The sequence below is a fragment of the Hipposideros armiger genome, unplaced genomic scaffold (assembly GCF_001890085.2).
Source record: "Hipposideros armiger isolate ML-2016 unplaced genomic scaffold, ASM189008v1 scaffold_334, whole genome shotgun sequence".
Lineage (NCBI taxonomy): Eukaryota > Metazoa > Chordata > Mammalia > Chiroptera > Hipposideridae > Hipposideros > Hipposideros armiger.
In genome coordinates, this window is record NW_017731684.1 from 1,624,315 (window position 1) to 1,640,068 (window position 15,754).

At 37.1% G+C, this 15,754-nt stretch overlaps 1 protein-coding gene across 4 annotated transcripts in view; it reads right to left on the bottom strand.

Moving 5' to 3' along the window:
* The window catches only part of FRMD4B (FERM domain containing 4B), a 373,285-nt gene that overhangs the window by 158,270 nt on the left and 199,261 nt on the right, over positions 1-15,754 (bottom strand). The gene's annotated exons all lie outside the window — the stretch shown is intronic.

Below are 15,754 nucleotides of genomic sequence, written 5' to 3' on the forward strand. Positions count from 1 at the left end.
CCATGGGACAAGCTTTGTAATATCAATCAGCATCTGTGAGGCTAGCCATAAACAAAAAATCTTGGCAGAATGACTGTGGTCTCAAAAAACGATTTATTTCATCACCCACATTTAACAAAATCATTACTTTTGAAATTACTCAATGGGTAGGGAATAATCAAAATACATTATACTTCACGGTGAAGCAGAGAGGAAAGTATACACAATCCAAGAAAAATAATAAATCTACTTGTTATTTTTAGAATGGTTAAGTAAGAGCCTGTAACATGGTACCATGCTTCTTCCAAGTGAAAAAAAAGAACCTTCTGGAATTCTATGCAAGTGTGTAGTATGGCTAAGAACATGAGTTCTAGAGTCACACACACCTGGTGTTCTATAGCTGTATGTCCTTGGGAAAGTTACTTGACCTCTCTGAGAATCCATTTCCTCCTTAGTGAAATGGGAATAAAAATTCTGATCTCATAAGAGCTGTTGGAGAAACTAAAAGAGATGATACATGTGAAGCACAAAAAATTTGCCTGGCTTCTAGACATATATCACATGTATTTAACCTTCCGTCAGATGCAACTGATCTCACAGATTATCTTGAATTTCTGTTGATTTTTATACTGAATTTATGTAATAAACATGTATTGTTTTTACTTTGTTGAAAATTAAAATTTCATTCTAAATAAGTGATAAGCATGCTTACGTGGTATTTTCATTCATTTTCAATTTAAATAAATAAAAGTCATACACGCATCTAGTAGATGCATTGCGCCCAAACTCGTAACTTTTGCATTGTGCCTGATGGATTAAATAAAGGGTGAGCTGCCCTTCCCAACTGCACCCTGCCAAAAAATGATCCCTCAGAAATGAGGGAGCAGCTTTATTTTCAAGTCCTTTCAAAACTCTAATTCCCTTGAACTGTAATGTTGTTTGGGGGAGACATTTACAACCTTAATCATTGCCACATTTGGATGCTTACACAAGCCATTTGATGAAATCAGTCGAAAAGGTGGCAAGAAATTTAATACAGATTTAGTAATTTGTGGGCATGTGACCTCACAGTTTGGAGGGGTTGGATGTCAGAATAAACAAGTTACTTAAACTTATTCCAAAAGACTACGCAATAGGTGATTATGCTCTGAGACCATGTCCACACACCTCCAGAATGATGGAAAAAGGAAGAAAATGTCATGCAGTAACACTGTCAGTGAAGTATCATATATGGAGATGCAAAAAGTGCCGTGGCTCAGACGACCTGGGCAGAAGGAAAGATGCTGTGCTTGGAAAAGCTACAAGGAGGACTCAAAGGATTCTGTTTTTGTTTCAAGGCCAAACCACAGATGCACGTGAAGAGGCCAAAAAAACGGAGAGTGCAAGGCAGCAGTCACTCCAATGATTAATCTACAGAATGATCTTAAATATTGGAAGTAAATATTCCACGACTTCATCTACATTCCTAAATTGGCCCCAAGCATTTTGTTTTAAGCCTTGTCATTGGGAAAATGGGGAATTACATTATATTTGGAGAAGACTTCTATTTGGATAATGTAGCAATAAAAACTCAGTAAATCATGCCTTTTCTCACTGCGTTGGATAGTCTCCTGAGAGAACTTGTGTGACATTTCTGATTAGATGGAAAAAACTTTTTCATTATGTAAGGACAATTACAATTTTGATAACCAGTTTCAGAATCCGGGGAACAGGATGGGCTACAACCAGGGGGCCAGGCCAGCTTGAAGGGCCAGGTGAAGGCTGACAGACCAAGTACAGAGGTGGGGCAAGGTCAGGCTATGGCTGTGGGAGCACACCAGAGGGTTAAAACTAGGAGCCTATCAGAGTCTGCTGTTGTTGCCTGTCCAGGGTCTGTTCCACTTTTTCCAATCATAGATCCTTGCATGCCTATGAGAGCTGCTTCACGAATTTATTAATGGTTGATGGAATTTCAGTCCAGGAGGTCATGGAATAGCAAAATTATCTTAGGAAGAAAAACGTGCCAGAAGAAACCTATTTTCCTTCTGGCTTTCGCCTGCTTCTTCCTACCCCAACCCACAATATTTCCTAATGGGAAGCCCATTGCTGCTCCAAATATTGTTTAAAATGAGTTAAATGGCTTAGTTTAAAACTTAGATGTATTTTATCATCTCAACTCTGAAGAGAAAATCAGTGAGAAAGGAACAGTTTGACTTCATTTTTTCTTGGTGCCAGATTAATACTGCTTTGAGAATTGTGTTCTTATGTGTTTCCCTTTTTATTTTTTAAATAATTTTTTGTTTTTCACTCACAGTTGACATACAATATTATATTAGTTTCAGGTGTACAACAGTGATCAGATATTTATATACCTCACACAGTGATCACCCAATAAATCTAGTACCCATCTGACACCATACATAGTTATCATAATATTATTGACTATATTCCCTATGCTGTACTTTACAGCCCCATGACAGTTTTTATAAACTGCCAGTTTGTTCCTTCCTAATCCCTTTTACTCATTCCCCCAGCCACCTTGCCACCTGGCAACCATCAATTTATTCTTTGCATTTGTGAGTCTGTTTGTGTTTTCCATAGTGGCTGCACCAATCTGCAGTCCCACCAACAATGCATGAGGGTTCCCTTTTCTCCACATCTTCACCAAGACTTGTTTCTTGATTTATTGATGATAGCCATTCTGACAGGTATGAGGTGATATCTCATTGTGGTTTTAATTTGCATTTTCCTGATGATTAGGATGTTGAACATTTTTTCTATGTCTAGTGGCAATCTGTATGTCCTTTGGGGAAATGTCTGTTTAGGTCCTCTGCCCATTTTTTAATTGGATTGTTTGCTTTTTGGTGTTAAATTGTATTCCTAACATATTGAGTTCCTAACATATTTTGGATATTAACCCCTTATCGGATGTATCATTGTTGAATATATTCTCCCATTAGTAGGTTCTCTTTTTGTTTTGTTCATGGGTTCCTTCACTGTGCAAAACCTTTTAGTTTGATTTAGTCCCATTTGTTTATTTTTTCTTTTGTTTCCCTTGTCCAAAAAAAAATATTGCTAAGAGTTATGTCAAAAGAGTTTACTGCCAATGTTTTCTTTTAGAAGTTTTATGGTTTCAGGTCTTACATTTAAGTCTTTAATCTATTTTGAGTTTATTCTAGTATATGGTAAAAGAAAGTGGTCTAGTTTCATGTTTTTGTGTTTATCTTTCCAGTTTTCCCAGTATTATTTATTGAAGAAACTGTCTTTACCCTATTGTGTATCTTGTTTCCTTTGTCATAAATTAATTGACCATATAGGTGTGGATTTATTTCTGGACTCTCTATTTTGTTCCATTGATCAATGTGTCTGTTTTTATGCCAGTACCATGCTGTTTTGATTACTCTAGCCTTGTAGTATAATTTGGTATCAGGTAGTGTGATACCTCCAACTTTGTTCTTTCTCCAGATTGGTTAGCCATTCAGGGTCTTTTGTGGTTCCATAAATTTTAGGATAATTTGTTCTAGTTCTGTGAAAAATGCCATTGGCATTTTGATAGGATTGCATTGAATCTGTGGATTGCTGTGGGTAGCATAGACATTTTGATGATTTTAATTCTTCCTAACCATGAGCATAGTATATCCTTTCATTTATTTATATCTTCTTCAGAATCTTATAGTTTTCTGAAAACAGGTATTTTACTGCCTTGGTTAAATTTATCCCTAGCATTTTATTCTTTTTGATGCAATTGTAAATAAAATTGTTTTCTTAATTTTGTTTCTGATAGTTTAGGGTTAGGGTTAGGGTTAGGGTTAGGGTTAGGGAGTTCATTATAGGTGTATAAAATTGCAACTAAGTTTTGAATATTAATTTTCTATCCTGTTATTTCACTGAATTTATTTATCAGTACTAATAAGTTTTTGGTAGAATCTTTAGGGTTCTCCTGTAAAGTACCATGTCACCTGCAAATAATGACAGTTTTACTTCTTCCTTTCCAATTTGGATGCCTTTATTCTTTTTCTTGTCTGATTGCTGTAGCTATGACTTCCAATACTATGTTGAGTAGAAATGGTGAAAGTGGGCATTCTTGTCTTGTTCTTGATCTTTAAGAAAAAGCTTTCAGCTTTTCACCATTGAGTATCATGTTAACTGTGAATTTGTCATACGCATCTATGGCCTTCAGTATGTTGAGGTATGTTGCCTCTAGCCCCATTTCACTGAGAGTTTTCATCATAAACGGATGTTGGTGTTTGTTAAATTTTTTTTCTGAATCTTCTGATATGATCATATGATTTTTGTTCCTTTGTTTTGTTTATGTGGTGTATCAGGGTAATTGTTTTGCAGATATTGAACCAATCCTGCATTGCAGGAATAAATCCCACTTGATCATGATATATGATCTTTTTAATGTATTGCTTAATTCAGTTTGCTAATATTTTGTTGAGGATTTTTGCATCTATGTTCATCAGAGATATTGGCCTATAATTTTCTTTTTTTTGTAGTTTCTGTGTCCAGTTTTGAAATTAAAGTAATGCTGGCCTCATAAAATGAGTTTGGGAACCTTCTCTCCTTTCTAATTTTTTGGAATAATTTGAAAAGGATAGTTATTAATTCTTCTTTGAACATTTGATACAATTTGCTTGTGAAAACATCTGGTCCAGATGTCTTTTGTTAGTTGGGAGTTTTTTGATTACTGATTTGATTTCATTAGTAATTATTGGTCTGTTTGGATTTTCTGTTTCTTCTTGATAAAGTCTTGGAAGATTGTGCATTTCTAGAAATTTATCCATTTCTTCCAGGTTGTTCCACTAATTGGCATATAATTGTTTGTAAAATTTTCTTATAATCCTTTGTATTTCTGTGGTGTTGGTTGTCACCTCCTCTTTCATTTCTGATTTTATTTATTTGGGCCCTCTCTTCTTAGTCTCGATGAATTTGGCTAAATGTTTATTAATTTTGTTTATCTTTTCAGAGAAACAGCTCTTGGTTTCTTTGATCTTTTCTATTGTTTACCAGTCTTGACATGGCTTCTTGTTCATATCCTTAGCTGTAGGAATTCTGTTCAGCTAGTGTTCAGGTGATTCTCAATGATGGTTGTTCTATAATTTAGTTGTAATTTTTATGCAGTCATGGGATGAGGTTAGTACAGAGTTTATTTACTCTGCCACCTTTACTGGAAGTCCAATCACACCTTTCCTAAGCTAGTTTTAATCTTTAAAAAGACTCATTTGCAAACAAAATGTCCTATTGAATATGTCAGTTTGTGGAAGGAAAAATAGCTGGAATCAGATACCCTTCACCAACTGACCAACATTGTTCCACATCTTGGGAGCTTACTGACACAGAATTAGGGAGCTTGGTGGGCTCCAAGTACAAAGACACAGGGAGCCCTAGGTGCCAGGGATTTAGTCTTGGGGAAATGGATAGATCCTGTAGTACTAGGGTATCAGACAGGTGTTTTGTGATCAGTGAATTGGTTAGAAAATGGTCCTAGAGAGCTTGCTTTCAAAAGCCCAAACAGGAATAGCAGCAAAGCTCAGTCTACAACAAATCTGAAACAACTTCTTCCAAATGGCCCCTGCCAGGGAGTTAGACACAGGGCAGGGCTTAACCTGGGATCCAGGAATGTAGACATAGGAAGCCCTGTTAAGGGATGCCATTGAAAATGGAATTAAACCCTGGAATATGTCCAAAGGAAATATGAGGATATGTGAAATTATGCCTATATAACACAAATTGTGACACAATTAAATAATCACTTCATGGGAACTCTTACCAGCTCTGGAAGTGAGACAAGGGAAATATGTCTACTGATTTAGGAAAAATATGTGAAAGTGTAGTCCCGATTTCAAAGGAATACAGTCTTAAGAGTCTTTTTGAGAAGCTTTGCACTTACTGCAAAACGATCACTTTCAGCACAGAACACTTCATATATTGAATGAATGCCAGACACATCATAAAATCCCAACACAGGCAAAACACAAGATTTCTAGAACTTTGACACTGAGCATAGCTCTGCACCATTGTTATAAACTTAGAAGATGAACTTTAAGAATGGCTCATCTCTTCCTAAGTTAATGAGGCACTAAAGAAAGAAATATTTATTTCATAACTCCTCATCCTTCTCTAATTTTGCCTTTAGAGCCAATTCAGTTTAGTTCAGATCTCTGTTGAGTGCCACATATGTGCAAGGCCATGCAAGAGAAGTCAGAGATGAAAATGCTATGGTCCCATTGCTCAGGGACTTCCAGCCTAGACTTGGTGTTTCCCAAGAAGAGCAGAGTGATCATCTTGTTTTTCGCCTCACAGTCAACCTTGTAGTTGGAATTATGCATCTTTTCACACACATGCTGATTTCTGGTCTTAATCTTTTAGCATTCTGTATGTCAGAGCTCCTTTGGTACCTGATAGTTTTTCTTAGAGTTGCTTTCATTCCAATAACTATTTTCTGGGGGTGTCTATTAGGTGATAGGTCTAATAATAATAGGTGTATGACCTGTGTTGTCCCATAGCCTCCTGTGCTTAGAATGTTCCCATGCTTGGGTTAATGCTCTACTGTCTTAACATTTTTAATACATTTTGAACAAGGGGCCCACATTTTCATTTTGCATTGGGCCTTGCAAATTATGTGGTTGGTTTTGCTGGGTACTGGGCTAGATGGTGAGGAAACAGTGGGAAAAGGTGAGACATCTAACGGGGGGTAAGAAATAAAAATAAGTTAATGAATAAATAAGGTAATTTCAGATGAGGGTAAGGTAAGACCTATGAGGAAAATAAAGCAGGAGGATGTGATAAAGAGGGACAGAGGCTAGGACTGGCGGTTAAGAAGGAGCCGGCCCTGTGGATAGCTGGGGGCTGAGTTCAAGACTAGTTCTGCTTTGTTCAGTGCTACAATATCTGACATGTGGAAATCTCTCAACTAATATTTTGAATGAATAGAACTTCTGTTTAAAAAGGAAGAGCACCAAATGTAGAAAACTAATTCATAATTTATTAGAAACTGGGACGGCATCTCTGACCGATAAGGGACATTTGAAGTTTACTTAAGGTCTCTTTCAGGATCACATGTTTTTGCACTTGGAGGGGGTACACCATGTTCAGGAAAAACAACCCTGAAAGGAAAAGTCCATTACTCATGATCTCCTCGAGGCAGAAAAAGAGGGAAGTTTCTTGTTCTAGAAGGATTCTCTTGCTTTCTTAACCATAAATGGAAAAACAGAGGTGAAAAAAAGTTAGGAAGAAAGGCACGTGTTGTGTGTGTGGGTTTACTTTCTGCCTGTTTCAACAGGATGGTGTCATGACTTTTGATTTGGTTTTACTATAAGGCGATGGACGTAAACTTTGTAAAATCTAATCTCACGCTTGTGTTTGGGAAAATGAACAAAAAGATCTTCAAAGTTCTAAAGTCATCAGAAATGCTCTAACATTCATTGAAAAGTGCCCATATTCACTTTTATTTTCCGATTTTAAATGCTACATATAATAAACAGTCAACAGCCCACATTTACTGAGTAATGACTAGTACCAACTGCTATGCCCCATGCTTTACACAGATCATTTTCTTTTATCCTGGCACCAACCCTACAAAGTGGGTACTAGTTCATCTCCATTTTACAAATGAAAAATTGAGCCTCAGAGAATCTGGTAGCAAAAGTCGTGCTGGTTGGGTGTGGAACGGATTTGAACTCAGGGCCCACATTCTGAAACACAGCCTTTCCATTTGGCTGCTGCAGTCAATGAGAAATGCATCCAGGGGCGCACATTCAGGCATGCTGTTAAGTTTCCTTCCTGTATTTCTGCAGAATCTAGCATTTTGTTTTGTTTTGTTTTTCCCTTTCTGTCTCCCTTTGCATTCCTTTAAAAACAAAACAAAATAAAAATTTTTATGGTGGAAAATTTCAAGCACTCACAAAAAGTGACAGGCTGGCGTAATGAACCCTCCTACCTCTATCACTAAATTTCAAGTTATCAACACATGGCTAATCTTGTTTCATCAATATTTTCTCCCACTTTATGTTCTTCTGTATGTATTATTTCAAAGCAAATCTAAGACTTAAAATAATTTTATCTGTAAATATTTCAAAATAAAAGATAAAGACTTTTTAAAAACATAACCCCAATTACCTAAAAGAAGCAGTAATAATTTCTTAATATCATCAGATATTCAGTTAGTGTTCAAATTTTCAATTGTCTTATTAATGTGATTTTTTTTTCTCAAGTTTGAATCAAGATTTTAAAAACTCCACATTTGGCAATTTGTTGATATTTCTCCTAGGTCTCTGTTAATGTATAGGTTCACCTTCCATTCATCTTCTCTCTCTCTCTCTCTCTCTCTCTCTCTCTCTCTCTCTCTCTCTCTCTCTCTCCCTCCCTCCCTCCCTCCCTCTTTCCTCTCTCTCATTGCAATTTATTTGTTGAAGAAACTGGGCTGTTTATACATTAAATTCTCCTACCATCTCGTTTTTGATGATTATATCTCTATGGTGTCAACATCATATTCTTCCATTCACTGTATTCCCAGAAAGTTGGTTGAGACTGACAACTTGATCAAATTTCCGTTAGATCTTTTTAGGGAAGACTTCTCATAGGTCATCAACCTGAGTCCTTTCATGGAGGGTGGGGGGGGGGCGTGCATCTCTTTTTGTGATGTTAGCAGCTGTTGATACTCGATAGCTAGATCCTTTAATTGATTAAGGGTTGCAATATAATGACTTTCCAATTCTATCACCCTTTACTTATTAGCTAGAATATTTCTATAATGGGAAATTTCCCCTCATTTGCTATTGGGTTACCCAGTGATATAGTTCATACAAGAAAGACAGAACAAATGCTTGATTCTTTACTTTTATTTACCAGTTTTCAAAATAATGAGTTGGCACCTCTGCTGGTGGACAAATTTTTTAAAAAGTATGTATTAACACATGAATTTAAACATATTATATATATGTCAACCCCTTAAAGTTATTTTCCTTACTAATGTTCAAACTGTCCCATATTGGCTAATGGGAGCTGCTTCAAGTCAGTGTCTGCATCCTTTTGACATGACCCTAGAAGTTTCAAATATTTTCCTTGCTAGCTGGGATGAAAAGATGCTCATCTTACACATTTATGACCCAAGGCCTGTGCAGCATCTCTTAGTTTTTTTGTTTCATTTTTAAAAAATTGAGCTATGATTTATACCAAGGGTGCCAAAAAAATGTATACAAGTGGACACTTTGGTCAATGTTGCTCAAGCAGTAGTTCGCCATGATCAGAAGTGTCTGGATGCTGATGGTAACCACTTTGAGCACCTCTTGTAATTGCAGGAGTCAAACGTGACTTGGATTCATCTTTTGTTATTGGTATATATTATTACAATTTTAATACAGTTTTCCTTTCTTAAAATGTGTATACACTTTTTTGGCATCCTCTGTATATAGTAAAATATATTTTTTTCAGTATTAAAATTTGGTCAATTTTGACAAATCTATACACCTATGTTACCCACACCCCTACCGAGACATAGAACATTTCCAGAAAGTTACCTCTGCTAATCTTTCCCCATCCCCCATAAGCAACCACTGTTCAGATTTCTATTACCATAGATTAGTTTTTCCTATTCTATAATTTCATATAAATTGAATTGTAGAGTATGTATTCTGTTACGTCTGGCTTCTTTCATTGAGCAAAATATTTCTGAGATTCATTCATGGTGCTGCGTGTATTTGAAGTTTATTTTTTATTGTTGAGTAGTATTCTACTGCATGAATATCCTACAGTTTACTTATTTACTCTCTTGTTAATGGAAACCTGGGCTATTTCCAGTTTGGTGGTGTTATAAACAAGTATGCTATGGACATTATTTTACAAGGGTGTGTGTGTGTGTGTGTGTGTGTGTGTGTGTGTGTGTGTGTGTGTGTACATACATTTTCATTTCTCTTCAGTAGATACATACAAGTGGAGCTAATAGACCATAAAGTGGATGTATGTTTAATTTTTAAGAGATAGCTAAACAGTATTCCAAAAGGCTACACCATTTTACACTCCCACAAGTAATGTATAAGAGGTCTTTGCCAAAACTTGGTATATAGATCTTCTATTATAATTTAGCTACTTTAGTGACTGTGTAGTGGTAGAAGCATCTGACTTTAAGTGACTTTTTTTTTTTTTGCATGAGTGTAAGTTTGGATAACTGTGAGTTAATAATAGAAAACATACACCAGACCCTGTTCCCATATTTTATAAGTATATACTCAATAATACCTTTAAGGTAGGGACTATTATTATTGTCTTCATTTTACAGATGAGAAAACAGAAGCACAGAGAGATTAAGTGACTTACACAAAGTCACCCCATTAGAAAGTAGCAGATGCTGGATCTGAACACAGTGTGGCTTCAGGGTTCAGGCTCCTGACTTGTATGCTCTTCTGCCTCTTGCAATTGTTAATTAGAATCTTTTCCCTTTCTCTAATGTTTTTTTTTTCAGATGCTGGCACATATTTTCAGTCAAGTCTACCTTCACATTAAAACAAACAAACAAATCTGTACCCTTTAATGTAAAGCACATTGCTTTTTTAGAATTTCTTTTTATACCCACCCATTTTACTCCGAACATTTTCCTTTTATCAGCACATATCCAGTTCTTTTTCCATTCTTTCCTCAAGAGTTTCTTATTTTGAGAACCTTTTTGGTTGTATAATTCATACATACGTCCTGGTCTTCAAGTACTGAGCAGATATTATATCAGAAAGCTTTTTGCATTAAGTAACAAACAAACAAAAAGTGAAAATAACTTTGATAAAATGAATCTGCTACCTCAGTAACTAAGGTAGTTCTAAGGTTGGTGAGGTCCACAGATTAACAATGCCATCCAAGTCCCAGGTTCCTTCTATTTTTTCCACTCAGCATGTTCTCTTCAAGTTAACATTCCTTCATGGTGGCAATATAGCTGCCACTCTTCCAGGCATCACATCCTTAACTCAAAAAAGGAATCCTTTTTCTTTTATGTCCCTTTTTAAGAGTAAAGAGGGCCTTTAAAGAAATTCATCAGCAAACCACCCCTCATGGCCAGAGCTGGATTACCCTAAATCAATGCCAGCAAATGGAATGAGGTCATCATGATTAGCTTTGACCACAGCTACACAACCAATGTGTGGATATAATGAGCAACAGTTATCCTGAGCTAATAGTCCTCTCAGCCCTCAAGGCAGCCTGAGACCCTCCAATGGCCACCTCCAGCCCTGAGCAGCCCATATACATTTACCCTGGGGACCATACACACATTATCATTTTGTATGTACTCTATGAGATCAATCAGGATATCTGCTAGTTACACGGGATGTGATATTGATCCCTGGACCAAATAAGACCTCTCAGGATGGAAAAGGGAAAAAAATGTCTCTTGAAAGCAGGCTTAGAAAATGAACAGGAATGAGAGAAGCCATGAGGGGGCAAACGCCGCCAATATCACGCTATACAACTGTTCTGTCCGCATCCCATCCAGCTGCTGCCTTGATGGCTCTGACTTCCACACATCTAGCTCATCATCACTCAGAGTGCAGGGGAGTGCAGGTATTGCTGGCCGGTTGAAGCCCTGGGCCTGCTCCCTAGTTGAACCAGGGGGCAGACAGAGGAAGATCTGGCCCCTGGCAGCCGTGGTGGGAAGCCTGCAGTGGGGCCTGGCTTTTGGCTATTTGCCTGGTGGGCACTTTTAGAAGGGAAACAGAGTGTTAGCAGGATGCCAATGTGAGTGCTGAACAGCTAAAATGTGACCGAGTCCTCTTTGAGGGGCTTCCTGTAGCAATTCCAATTTATCACTGAGTTAGGCTGGCCTTGGTGAAAGTCTATATCCAAACAAACCTGTAGGTCAATCTATCCTCTCTTGAATAACCGTGACATTAATGGGACCAGCAGTTTCAGTCATCTCCTAACTAATCGGTTCTGGTGCCTTCCAAAATGACACAACCGACAGTTTCATGGTCGCTTGTGGCTATGAAATCTCACTGAGATAATTCAACTCTGGTTAAATTATATTTAAGTTAATAAATATGGATTTAGAAAGCCAAATAAGCTTAAAGGCCTCAGGCATCTAAGATGAAAAAGAGAACAATGGTGCGTCATTCTGTTCTTCTGCTCCAAGCTTTATTCTTTGTATAAATAAATAGATAGGTAGATAGATAAATAGATAAATGCTTTGATGATCCTTTTCCAGCTTATTTAAATGAAGTTTAGAGTATATATAGAGAATATAAAATAAAATTGCTGAAATCCACTTAATAGTAAATGGGGAAACCATACAGTAGTCCCCCCTTAACCATGGAAATATGCTCCAAAACCCCCAGTGGATGCCTGAAACCACAGATATCCTTTATATATTATGTTGTCTTCCTATACACATATACCTATGATAAAGTCTAATTTATACACTAGACACAGTAAGAGATTAACAACAATAATAAAACAGAACAATTATAACAATATGTAAGTAAGTAAGTAAAAAGGCATTAGTAAGTAAAACAGGGTGGCTTGGACACAAGCACTATGATACCTCAACAGCCAATAATTAAGACGGCTACAAAGAGGCTAAGAGGCAGAGAACAGGTAACAGGTGGGGACGCTGGGCAAACGAATGCCTGATGTCCCCAGCGGGACCAAGCAGGATGGCACAAGATGTCTTTATGTTACTCAGAACAGCATGCAATTTAAAACTTATGAATTGTTTATTTCTAGAATTTTCCATTTAATATTTTCAGACTATAGTTGACCACAGGTAACTGAAATGGCAGAAAGCAAAACCATGAATAAGGGGAGACTACTGTACGAAATCGGACAGAATGGTGAATGTGAAGAAGAACTTCCTCAGCTATTTCTAAATCTTAAGACTTTTGTGCATGACAGAGGGGCTATGTGAAAAATCTATCTTTATGATACTTGGATTTTAGCCAGCAATGCTCTGCATAAACTTATTTTAACTATACAAAGAAATTCCATATCACTTTGAGATGACGAACATTTCTAAGAGGGTCAAATTTGCTCTCAAGTCTGGCTGTGAAATCATGTGAATCAATTTATACTGTGATATAATGCAGAATGTGCTTCCCCGGATGTTCTCAGGCAAGAACAATCCCAGTCCTCCAAGCATTTTGGCCCACATGAAAGTTATGAAGATTGGACAGCTCCACTAATAAATGAAACAAAATAAAAATAGACGTAAAATATAAGTTTTTGGCTAGTAGAATGGTATAAATCAAAAGTTGTTGGCTCGCGTATGGAAAAAGATTCTTTTCGTTCAGTGGCAGCATAAATTGGTACAACCTTTTTGGAAATTGAAATTCCTTCCAAACAAGGTATTTATCGTATAGAAATTCTCCCCCAAATGTTTTACATATAAGGATATTCACCGTAGTGTTGTCTTAGTAAAAATCATGTCAATTGATAGGGGTCTGTTGAAATGAATTATGGTACATTCATACCATTGAATACACAAGTTATAAAAAATAGTGTGAAAGATTAGTATCTAAGACATGTTAGCAAGTAAATACATTTCAAAATAAAATGTATAGGATGATTCCACCTCTGTAAAAATTCATATGAATGTAATATGTATGTCACTATATGTTTAGAAACTATCTGATGAATAGGTTCCACTGATAAAGCACTCTCACTTTTAAGCCATGCATTTCTACAACAGTTAAACTTAACATATGTTTGTTTGTTTTTAAGATTTGTATTGGGGAATTGGGGGATGGGAACAGCGCTGGGGAATTGGGGGAAGGGGAACAGACAAGTTGCTTTGTTCTTCAGTCTAGTTGTGGAGGACGTTGCTTCACTAGCCCAAGTTGGCACCATCATTGCGCTCTTCCAGGGTGAGGCAGATCAGTCACCGGTTTCTGGACGGCTGCTCGTGGCAGCTTGAGGGCCACTCACTCTGGCTGCTGGCTACACATGGTAGCCCATGGCAGCCCACTGCAGCAATGGCCACAGCCTACGCCGTCGCCGGCGACTCATGGCAGCCCAGCTACAGGTTGAGCTGTTGTTCAGCATCTTAGCTGTAGAGGGCAGCGTCACTGGCCCTCATATGTGGGATCTGAACCGGGGCCCTCTGGCGTCCCAAGCCAGTTCTTAACAAACATGCCACTCGACCGGCCCTTAACATATGTTATTTTAATGATAAAAAACTCTATGATTCTCAAATGAGCACAAATATTACTTTTCATCCATTAATAATCATGTCAATAATAATTAATGAGCATTATTAATGGACACACTAGATAAACACTTGGAGAAACGCTGGTACATGCAGGGTGCTGTGATATGAGGTGAAACCGGACAGGTCCCTATTCTCCAGAAAGGCTCTACACAATAGCCTGGATCCAATGTTGTGAATAGGAAGGTTTACAAAATTGCAAAATCACGTATATCCTAGGTATAAAAATTTAAATTCAGAATTATGAAAGTAAAATAAGTAGAAACATCTCTCCCTTCATCCACTTACATTTCCCAGGGGTAAAAATTGTTAATGGTTTGGTGTACATAGTGCCAAGTCTATTTTCCCAGGTACAGGAACACAGACACACATTTCTTACATATGTCTTATCTATTTCTCTCTATAGATACATATACACACATCTTGTATATTGTTCTGTTTTTGCTTTCATTTTTACCCAAAAATATACCACTGACAATTTTGGGGGCTGTGCCATATACCTCTACTTCATTCTTCCTACTTATCTCATAGAATTCCATGGTACAGAGGTACCATTCACTCTTGAACAACTCTGGGGTTAGGGCGCTCACCTAACCGCCTTACCCCACCCCCCGCAAAGTTGAAAATCCACAAGTAACTACTAATAGTTTATTGTTGACCAGAAGCCTTACTGATAACATAAAGTCAATTAACACATATTTTTTGTGTTATATATATTATATACTGTATTCTTACAATAAATCTAGCTAGACAAACGAAAACATTATTAAGAAAATCATAAGGAAGAGGAAATACATTTACAGTATTGAGAAAAATCTACATATAAGTGGACCTGTGCAGTTCAAACCTGTGTTGTTCAAGGGTCAACTGGTACTATCATTTAATTAATAATTCTCTAATTTATGTCTCCACTGGTTTGCTATTTCAAATAATGGTGCACTAAAAATCATTGCACATATACCAATATGTGAGCATGACCTTAAGATGATTTCTGAAATGGAAATGTTTGGTCAAAGAGAGCACATATCTTACATTTTGGCTGTATATAGCTAAACTGTCCTACAAAAAGGCTGTAACAAGTTACCAGAAGAATAACAATTTAAGATTTTTGCTTCAAAATATCCATCTCCCCTCTTATCCTTATTTAAATTAACTTCATGTACATGAGAGAGAAAGAGGGCATACCATCTGTAGAATGCCTTTCCTTTTCTTTTTTTGCCTATTTTAGGAGCCAGAGCCTTTTTCTTAAACTACAATTTGTTGAGTTCTTGTCATGTCCCAGGCACTGGTCTACACAGTCATATGACATTCTCTCATTTCAACATGACAACAATATTATGAGATACTATGTTCCCATTTCGTAGATGAGTAAACTGAGGACAAAGGGGTTAAGCATCATGCTCTGGGTCACCCAGCCAGTAATGAATGAAGCACAGCATTGAAACTCACATCCATCTGACTCCAACATCCTTAGCTCCCAAAGGATATGTGCAAACCCGTCAAAGGAAACAGATAAAAGTGTTCATCTCATTACAATGTCTTTAAAACAGACTGAGGTCATTAAATAGCTGTAAATAATGAATGAGCTGCTGTGGCCAAGGGAGACACTGCTGT